Source organism: Macaca mulatta, chromosome 7 (genome assembly GCF_049350105.2).
Source record: "Macaca mulatta isolate MMU2019108-1 chromosome 7, T2T-MMU8v2.0, whole genome shotgun sequence".
NCBI classification, from domain to species: Eukaryota; Metazoa; Chordata; class Mammalia; order Primates; family Cercopithecidae; genus Macaca; species Macaca mulatta.
The window spans coordinates 40444867-40455369 of NC_133412.1; the positions used below are offsets into that span (position 1 = coordinate 40444867).

The 10503-nt window shown below is 46.1% G+C and overlaps 1 long non-coding RNA gene across 1 annotated transcript; it reads left to right on the top strand.

Moving 5' to 3' along the window:
- Window positions 1–355: 355 nt before the first annotated feature.
- Window positions 356–5123, top strand: LOC106999209 (uncharacterized). Its single transcript, XR_001445928.3, has 2 exons — window positions 356–630; window positions 4636–5123. It is a non-coding gene; the product is annotated as an uncharacterized LOC106999209 (long non-coding RNA).
- Window positions 5124–10503: the final 5380 nt, after the last annotated feature.

Here is a 10503-nt window from a genome sequence, read left to right on the forward strand (position 1 = left end):
AAATTCTGTCTTTCCCTTTGATTACTGTTTAAAATTAGATTTGTGGTTGCAGGTTCTGGGTCCTCTGGCCAGCCGCTGAGTACCATAACATGGTTTCACAATCTACATTGGCACTGTGTTTAGATGGGATTGGAGCCAAATAATGCTATTTGCATTGTCACAGGCTAGAGGGAAAAAGAATAGAGGTGGACTTACTATGTAAACAAGTAGAGACCAAAGGACGTCACAAAGCATTGTATGCCAAATGTTTTCCTAGTCACTCAAATGGAAAACTGGTGGATACGCAGAGTTAACACACAGTCCATGGGGTACAGGCATGGAACATGCTCAAGAAAAAATATCTGCCCACAACCCCCAGAGGGAGGTGCAGATGCCAACCAAGCAAGCCAGAGTCAGGATCTGGTTCCTGGAGGCTGAAATCCAGGGAAGCCAGAGAGGAGAGAGCCAGAAGATGAGTGAGTATCCATATTCTTCAACAGCAGTCCAGTGCTAAGACAGGGCATGAGGACCAGCTCCACCGGAAACACCAGCCAGCATCTTAACCGGGGAGGAAGGAAGGTGTGTGCTGGGCAAGTGGGGCACGTGACAGAGTGGAACTGAAGTGGCCGTCACTTGCCCTTAGGCCAGTAGGTAAGATTGGGGTGACCCATGTATCTTATGGTAATGAACAAAATCATTACCATGGCATTGTCTTTTTTTTTTTTTTTTTTTTTTGAGACAGTCTTGCTCTGTCGCCCAGGTTAGTGTGCAGTGGCACGATCTTGGCTCACTGCAACCTCCGCCTGCTGGATTCAAGTGATTCTCATGCTTGAGCTTCCCGAGTGGCTGGGATTACAGGCGTACGCCACCACGCCCAGCTGGATTTTTGTATTTTTAGTAGAGATGGGGTTTCACCATGTTGGCCAGGCTGGTATTGAACTCCCGAACTCAGGCGATCCGCCTGCCTCGGCCTCCCAAAGTGCTGGGATTTTTTTTTAACACTCCCACCCCCTCAACCCCTCTCTATCGTGCAAAGTGCAGCCAAGGTCGAGAATCCTAGATGTTAATGATGAAGCCAGAGGTGTGGCTGGGGTCACTGCGCAGGTGTATGTAGATCTCCACAATGAGGCGCAGGGGCCTTCCTTAGAAGTGCATTGGGTATTAACAGTGATTAAGCATTAATTTGCTTTCCTCATCCCTTCCCCTTCTCATAATGTGTAATTGAACAAAAGTAATGGAGAGTTTGGAGCACACTGGCCAGGCTTCCTGTCCAAGAGCCTTCAGCCTCATCCTAAGGTACACACTCCTCTCCTGCACTGTGTGCTGGGAGGCTGGGTTTCTAGCCTTTGGGTAGCAGAATCTGACTGAATGTTCCAAAGGGGTCCACTCACTTTAACAAAGGACTTTTTTCTTTCTTTCTTTTTTTTTTTTTTTTTTGAGACAGGGTCTTGCTCTGTTGCCCAGGCTGGAGTGCAGTAGCACAATCTCAGCTCACTATAATAGCTGCCTCCCGGGTTCAAGCAATTCTCATGCCTCAGCCACCAAGTAGCTGGGATTACAGGCATGTGACACCACACCCGGCTAATTTTTGTATTTTTAGTGGAGATGTGGTTTTGCCATGTTGGCCAGGCTGGTCTCGAACTCCTGGCCTCAAGTGAGCCACCTGCCTTGGCCTCCCAAAGTGCTGGGATTACAGGCTTGAGCCACTACCCCCAGCCACAAGTGACTTTAATTAAGAGATCCAAATGGTGCCACCAGGACACTTAGGCCCAGATATTCAAATGTGAAATCCTGGAAATTCTGTCCCAACAAAGCAACCAAGTGTCTTGTTATTTAAAAAACAAATCACATTGTGGCCAGGCGCAGTGGTTCAGGCCTGTAATCCCAGCACTTTAGGAGGCCAAGGCGGGGGTATCACTTGAGGTCAGGAGTTCGAGACCAACCTGGCCAACATGGTGAAACTTTGTCTCTACCAAAAATACAAAAATTAGCTTAGTGTGGTGGCGCACGCCTGTGGTCCCAGCTGTTTAGGAGGCTGAGGCCTGAGAATCACATGAACCCGGGAGGTGAAGGTTGCAGTGAGCCGAGATCGTGCCACTGCACTCCAGCCTGGGTGACAGAGTGAGACTCCGTCTCAAAATAAAATAAAATATAAAAAAATAATGTTGGGAGAAAAGTGTTCATGCAGATTCTTATACCAGAGAATCTATTCTAACTGAAAAGGGAAAAAGGGCAAGGATTCCAAGACATGCCTGTTAGAGACATCCAGCCTACAGCAATGAGGCAGAGATTGCTCTGGACTGCGTTGACTTTTGCACCCAGAGTTAATTTGGTTTGACAGACTGCCAAATCCTGAAGTTCAAAAGACCATAACAAGTGGGGAAAGGGGCCAACATTCTTGGGGTTGGATTCCCAGAATTCTCCAAATATGAGTCTCCATAAGTAAGCCTCTCAGTCTAAGGCTCCCTCATGATGGTGGTTTGGTTTTAGAGATAGTCCATCTCCCCACCGCAAAGAATGTTAGGGGAATTCTGATGATAAAAGCATCAACCATGTCGGCCACCTACGAACTTGAACTTAGATATGTAAACTTCTCCCAGAAGCCACCAACATAGTCATGTCTGAGGTTCACAAGGATGGAGCAACCCCCTCACACTGAAGGCAGCTGTTTTCATTAGGCCTGTCACAAAATACACAAGAGCTAGCATTTCCTCCTTTTAAAAATGTTTCATTGCAGACCAGGCACGGTGGCTCACGCCTGTAATCCCAGCAATTTAGGAGGCCGGTAGGGTGGATCACTTGAGGTCAAGAGTTCAAGACCAGCCTGGCAAACATGGCGAAACTCCATCTCTATGAAATATACAAAAATTAGCTGGGCATGGTGGTGCATGCCTGTAGTCCCAGCTACTTGGGAAGCTGAGGCATGAGAATCACTTGAACCTGGGAGGTGGAGGTTGCAGTGAGCTGAGATCACACCACTGCACTCCAGCCTGGGCGACAGAGCGAGACGCTGTCTCAAAAAAAAAAAAAAAAAAAAAAAATCAGGCTACTTAATAGTAACTTATATATGCTGTGAAGCTTGATTCCATCTTCGAAACTTTCCACCTCTTGCCTCGTATTGAAACTGTCACCATCTCCTGTTAGATTTTTACCGCCAAACTACCTCTGAGAAACCAACCACTCCTCTTCTTCTCCATTGCTACCACCCCAGCCAGGTCACCTTCATGTCTTACCTCTGTTACCAAAAGAACCTCCTAACTGCTCTCCCTACACCAATCCTGTCCTCTCCTCCCTCCCCATAAAAGCTGTTCACGCTACAATCAGGAAGATGGTTTCAGCACACCTGATCCGTCCCCTCTCTCTTCTTGCTGAAAATCTTTGCTCTTAGGCTAAAACTCAAAACCCTCAGGTTGGCCCCTGCCTGCCCATACAACCCCCCTTGACCTTTCCTCCCCATCTGTCTGTCTCTGCCCGCAGCCACAGCCACCTCCCAGCTCCCCGACTCCTCCCTGTCACCTCTCCGATAATCACAGTTCAAATGGCACTTCCATAGGGAAGTCTCCCTTGAGGACCCCCAATCTGGGGCAGTTCTGTTTTAAATTTTCATTAACTGTCTTTAAGAGCAACTAATCTTCATTTATAATTACACATACTTGAATGTGAAGATGTGATAACAGAAAATTCATTTTCTCTACTGGCCTCTAGGCTCTCTGAGCCTTACCCAGAGCCTGGCGCATAAACAGGTTCTTGCAGAATGTTTTTTTGTTTTTTTTTTTTTGTTTTTTTTTTTTTTTGAGATGAGTCTCACTCTGTCGCCCAGGCTGGAGTGCAGTGGCACGATCTCGGCTCACTGCAAGCTCCGCCTCCAGGGTTCACTCCATTCTCCTGCCCCAGCCTCCCGAGTAGCTGGGACCACAGGTGCCTGCCACCACACCCGGATAATTTTTTGTATTTTTAGTAGAGACGGGGTTTCACTGTGTTAGCCAGGATGGTCTCGATCTCCTGACCTCATGATCCACCCGCCTCGGCCTCCCAAAGTGCTGGGATTACAGGTGTGAGCCACTGCGCCTGGCTGAGAATCAGTTTTTTTAAAAAAGGTTACCACGAAGGAGGTATTCCCCGAATTTTGAGACAAGGTTACTAATAAAACTCAGTGCATAATGGATGAGAGTATTTCTGCACAGAATCCAGAAAGGAAAGTCCTAACAAGTTATCAAAAAGACAGGAGAAGGGCAGAGCAGAGCAGACTTTGGAACCTGGGATGTGTGGCCAAAAGTCAGAGAGGCAGGGAGAAAAGGGCAGGGAGCTGTGAGGTCCTGGATAACACTGGGTCAAATGCTGTCACTGGGGACTGGTCTGTAACACAATTTGTCAGAGAGGTTAAGGGAACCCAGGATGGGACAGGTCCCATCAAGCAACCATAAAAGATGACTTGTAACTATCAGAGATGGAGAGTTGGGAGTAAGTAGAGCAGTACCTGACAATCAGCACTGGAGTCCATCTGACAAAAGTCTATAGTGTCTACAAGAAGGGAAGCCTGAGTGTCAGAAGTTTCCTCTCCTTGTTGATTGGATGGCAGACTGGGGCCCAGCTGCTTTGCAGCCAGCTGATGACCCGTTCATGGAGGTTGCACACACCCCTGTACTCTGGTTTCAGGTTCCTCAGCAGCCTCTGCCCATAGGCTGGCTTAACTATGATCCTGCTATGGGAAGAGAAAAAAACTGACCGAAGGAGATAGGCTGAATAACGGCTCCCTCCAGATGTCCATGTCTTCATCCCTGGAACCTGTGAATACATTACTTTATGTGGAAAAAGGGACTTTGTGGCTGTGATTAAACTAAGAATGTTGAAATGAGGAGATTCTCCAGGATCGTCTGGATGCGCCAAATCTAACAAGAAGGAGTCCAGGTCGTCAGAGTCATAGAGGCTGGAAGCTGCTATGCTGCTGGCTTTGAAGGCAGGTGAAGGGGCCAAAGAATGAAGGTGGTCTCTAGAATCTGGAAAGTGCAATTAAACTGATTATCCCCTAGAGCTTTCAGAAGGCAGGCAGCCCTGCCCACACCTTCATTTAAAACCAGTGGAACTGATTCCAGACTTCTGACTGCCAGAATTGTAAGGTAATAAATGTGTATTGTTTGAAGCTACTAAGTTTGTAGTCATTTGTTACATCAGCAACAGAAAACGTATACACTAACGAGCATAAATATCTGGTCAACAGATCAGTACCCAGATCATTCATTCAGACTCTGGAGATCATTCAGACTCTGGAGATCATTCAGACTCTGGAGAGTCTGGTATCTGTCATTCAGTCCCCTGGGCCAGATTATTGCTAGGTGGTCACCAAATCAAGTTTCTGGATCTGCTAAGCTGAGTCCCCATGTAGCTGACCTCAACCTCTCCAAGGTCCTTCCACCCTGGGAAGTCTGGCCTGGCCTGAGGAACGGCTGGCTCTTCCTCATGAAAACCACACCGACTAGTCACTGATCACTCATGATTTGTCGGCTGTCAGGTGAGGTTTGGGAATACAGCATAGACTTGGTACCAGGGAGGCCTGGTTCACAGCCCCTCTCTACCAGTCGTGTGATCATGAATGAGTTACTTAACTTCCTTCAACCTGGAAAACGGAGGTGACATCTCTTTAGTGTATAGTTCTGTAAGGATCGACAGAGACAATATGTACCTAATACCAAACACAGGGTCAGGCCTAGGGTAGGCTTCCGATCAAGCTTGCCCCTTCCTGCTCACATACCCATGAGTCTCACCATGCTCATCTCTTTGTATACTGGACACTTCAGCTACTTCCTCTTCCGTGTTATAAGCCCCATGGCGTCCCTGTGTTCTGTTAGCCCCCTGGCTACAAGTCAGTGACCTTACCCATCATCTTCCTAGTGGCCTGCTGACTTAGTTGGGGTTTCCCCACAAGTAGAACCTGAGACAAGGATTCCAGCTCAGGTAGTGTGTGGGAGATGAGCCTAGGAAACACCACAGAAGATGTGAGACAGGGAAAGGAAGGAGACAGTGAAGGATGCGAGATCATGCAAGTTACCTACATGGCGGAAGCTTGATCCCCTCGGGGAACTCAGAAACAGTTATCCCAGAAGGGCAAAAGTGCTGAGGCATTTTACACCTACTCCCAGCCGTCTTTATTTTTTTGAAGGGGACAGCAATTACTCCCCAACACTTCCTGCCTGCTGCACTCATGGACAAGACAGGCTCCAGCACCAGAGTCCTCAGGCAGGTACTGGCAAGTAGAAGGGCTGACATGGGGAGGTGGGAGCCACAGCTGCCACATCTGAGGAGTGTCACTTTGGCTACCTGTCTCCCTGGTCACAGCTTCCCCCTGGCCTTGCCTATTCCTTGACCAGTCATGAGCTCGACCTGCCTATTGCATTGTTCAGACCTAACTGCATCCTAGTCTCTAGCTCCTCCAATTTGCAAACAGATAAATGAAAGGAATTTGTTAAAAGATTTTATTGTATATATTTAAGATATATAACATGCTGCTTTGATATACACATAGATAATGAAATGGTTTGTGACGAGAAGGGAGACCATTTCCTCAGCAAACTAACAGCTGCTCTCTCTGGTCTGGGCCTTCTACTCTACCTTTAAACATCCCGCATCACTATCTCCATTTTGCAACTCTTAAAGCTCCAGTCTGCATATGTCAAAGGCTGATCAGGTTCAATAAAATTTTTTTTGTCACCTTTAAAACCTCTAATTCTTTCTCCCAGCTAATCACATAAAAGTTACAAGCATCTCTGGGTTATCATTATGGCCCTGTTATCATTACCTGAGAATGTTTGAAAAACATCCCACAGAGAACTCTAACTAAAAAAGTCTGGAAAACAAGAGAGTCGCCGTATCAAACACTTGTTTATCACAGGCCGGGTGAAGCGCTGGGAGATGAGATTATTAGATATACCCAGGACTCAAGATCCAACTCTTACACCCTAGATGCTGTTCATTAGTAAGAAATCATTATGGAGGGCCTGCTAGATGCAGAGTGCTTGTGTTGGGTTCCATCAAGAACAGAGAGAGGCTTGAGAAGCTTCCAGAAAGAACTTCTCTTTCCTAAAACAATGCTGAACCTATTCCAACTTCCACTATTAGGGAAGTTTTTTTCCTTTTCTCTTTCTCTCTATTTTCTTTTCCCTTTCTTTCTTTCTTTCCTTCCTTCTTTTCTTTTCTTTTCTTTTCTTTTCTTTTCTTTCCTCTTACCCAGCATCATCTTCTATAGTGAACCTCTTGCTGAGAGGTTTAGAATTTTTGTACTATGTGGCTGAAAGGGACCTCAGAGTGCATGCTGGTTTACAGATACAGATCCTAACATTCGGAAGGGAAATCATTAGCCTGAAGTGGGCCCACCTCATTGGTGGTTGAACAGGGCCTGAAATCCTTGCCTCTTGTCCCTAGTGCTTCCCTGCTTTATCCTTTAAACTGTTACTAGGTCGGGTGCGGTTGCTCATGCCTGTAGTCCCAGCATTTTGGGAGGCCAAGGCAGGTGGATCATGAGGTCAGGAGTTCAAGACCAGCCTGGCCAAGATGGTGAAACCCTGTCTCTATTAAAAATACAAAAATTAGCCGGGTATGTTGGTGGGCACCTGTAATCCCAGCTACTCAGGTGGCTGAGGCAGAGAATTGCTTGAACCCGGGAGGTGGAGGTTGCAGTGAGCCACGATCATACTACTGCACTCCAGACTGGGCGACACAGCAAGACTCCATCTCAAAAAAAAAAAAAAATGTATATAAGGCAGCCAGCACATAGCAGTCACAAAGCAGTCTAATAATAATCATGAGCTGTCACCATTTGTCTCCCTATAGGTGTGACATGGCTTAGTCCAATTTAAGGTCCACTCCTGACTTGAATTCCATTTTTCCAGACCCCTGATAGGTTTGGTTCTCTCCAGCTAAAACTCAAGATCTACAAATGAAAATCTTCAGAGAATTCAACTTAGTAGCAGACTGCTAGAGCTACTCTGTAAAGCAGTAATCATAACCAATTGATTTCACCATTTTTCTATAAAAAGTACAGTTTGACACTCATTCATATGAAGTTTTCAATACATGTTTGTTGAAACTTACCATGTGACCAGCATTGGGCTCACCCTGGAGAAAACTAAGTCTCTAATCTGAGGGAACTCACAAATCATTGGCAGAGAAATCTCAAAGAACAAACCCAAAAAGTCTAGTACAATTGTAACATGGGGTTAAGTGTGACAATAGAGGAATGCAGGGCACAAAGAGGGAGGAAGACACTGTTTGCCAGGTGGACGCTGGAGGGAAAAACGTTCCAGGAAGAAAGAAAGCCTGTCCAATGCCCTGGAGGCATTTAACAGCCATCTATTTTAATAGAACTGAAATCGACTCACAGCGGGATAGAGATGGGGTAGGAGGGAGGAGCCTGATTCTGAGAAGCCCTTTGTATCACGCACGTTCTTAGCTGCAAATTCAAAGACCACTTTGGCCAGTTACATAGAAAATGAATTTATTAAAGCATGTGGGGTGGGATGGCTGCATATTTTGTCTCCTCATTTGAGAGGGAAAGTGGAGTTATTTTTAATTATGCCAGGATTGCAAGTGTAAAGGACACATGAACGGAGTCTTTTAAGATTCGGGTGCTCCTAGAAGCTGGGACATTGAGAGCGGCCTTGCGACTGATCCAGTGGGGGGTAAAGTGGGGCAGCCCTGCCATGCTATGAGAGCCCCTGCCGTTTACTGCCCAGAGAGCTGCATGTCTCATCCAACACCCTCAATGGCATTGCCAGCTTCTGACTATGTGCACCTCTGATTGGTGAGGCCTGCTTCACACACGTGCTGCCAAGCGAAGGGAGACGGACTGGGAAAGCAAATTCCTGATGGCACCACCTACCCGCTTCAGCCGGGACCTCCCTGCGGCTTTGAATGGCACCCTGGTCAGCTCCTGGAGAGAGGCCGTTGAAGTGGACTTGGCAGGGGAAATAGTACCTGAAGCAACCAAATGTTCACTTGAAATTGCACTGTTTTGATAGCTAGATGTGACAGATAAGGTGTTGGACCAGATGGAGATATCACTAAAATCCCCCTCTACCCAGGTGGGGAGGGATTTGGCCAAGCAAAGCAGGTAGCAATTACTGGGAAAACCAAAACCTTCGATGTTTATACTCCAGTGGATTGGGAGCTCTTAAACAACCAGTTACAGTTGTTAACTGCCCTCTTGGGGCTATGAAAAACCCAGACCTTCCAGGGTCAGAGGCCTGGCCTCCCTTCTTGGCAGAAGAGGAAATGAAGTTCATTCCTTTGTGGTGAACCTGATTCTGTAAAAACAAAACCCATTTTTTTCTCAATAGGTTATCCTACCACATGTCCAACCATAGGAGTCTGGAGTTTCTCTTATTGGTTAAGCTTTAGAGCATTTTGAATAGGAGTTAGATATGGTTATATTTGAGTTTCAGAACATTCATCCTGGTTCATATTCCGTCTTTTTTTTGTTTTGTTTTTTTGAGACAGGGTCTCACTTTGTCACCCAGGCTGGAGTGCAGTGATGCAATGTTGTCTCACTGCAGCCTCAACCTCCTGGGCTCAAGTGATCCTCTCACCTCAGCCTCTCAAGTAGCTGGGACCACAGGCGCACACCACCACACCTGGCTAATTTTTGTATTTTTTTGTAGAGATGGGGTTTCACCATGTTACCTAGGCTGATCTTGAACTCCTGAGCTCAAGCAATCTGCCTGCCTTGGCCTCCCAAAGTCCTAGGATTACAGGTGTGAGCCACCATGCCTGGCCATCTTTATTTTTTTAATTAAACTTTTCCACAAGTTTATTGCTAGCACGTAGAAACATAATTGATATTTTATGCTTATATTGTATCCTAAATCTTGCTGGACACATATTTTAATTTTAGGAGGTGTTGGGTTTTTCTTTGCCTTTTAAGATTTTTTTTTTTTTTTTTGAGATGGAGTCTTGCCCTGTTGCCCAGGCTGGAGTACAGTGGCGTGATCTCAACTCACTGCAACTTCTGCCTCCTGGGTTCAAGTGACTCTCGTGCCTCAGCCTCCCGAGTAGCTGAGACTACAGGCATGCACCACCATGCCTAGCTAATTTTTGTATTTTTAGTAGAGACAGGGTTTTGTCATGTTGGCCAGGCTGGTCTCAAACTCCTAGCCTCAAGCAATCTGCCTGCCTCGGCCTCCCAAAGTGCTGGGATTAACAGGCATGAGCCACCGTGCCTGCTCCTTTAAAATTGTTTATGTAAGCAATCATGGCATCTGCAAATAAGGACAATTTTATCTCTTTCTTTTTGATCTGTGTGCTTTTAATTTTCTTTCTTGCCTTATTGCACTCGATATCATTTCTAGCACCTTGTTGAATAAGAATGATTAGAGTGGACATACTTGCTTCGTATGTCTTTCCCACTAAACATAATGTTAGCAGATTTTTTTGTTAGAAGTTCTTTATCAAGTTGAAGAAGTTTTTCTCTATTCCTGTTTTTCCAAGAGTTTTTTCGGTCATGAATGTGTTTTGCCTAATGATTGATACGTTCAC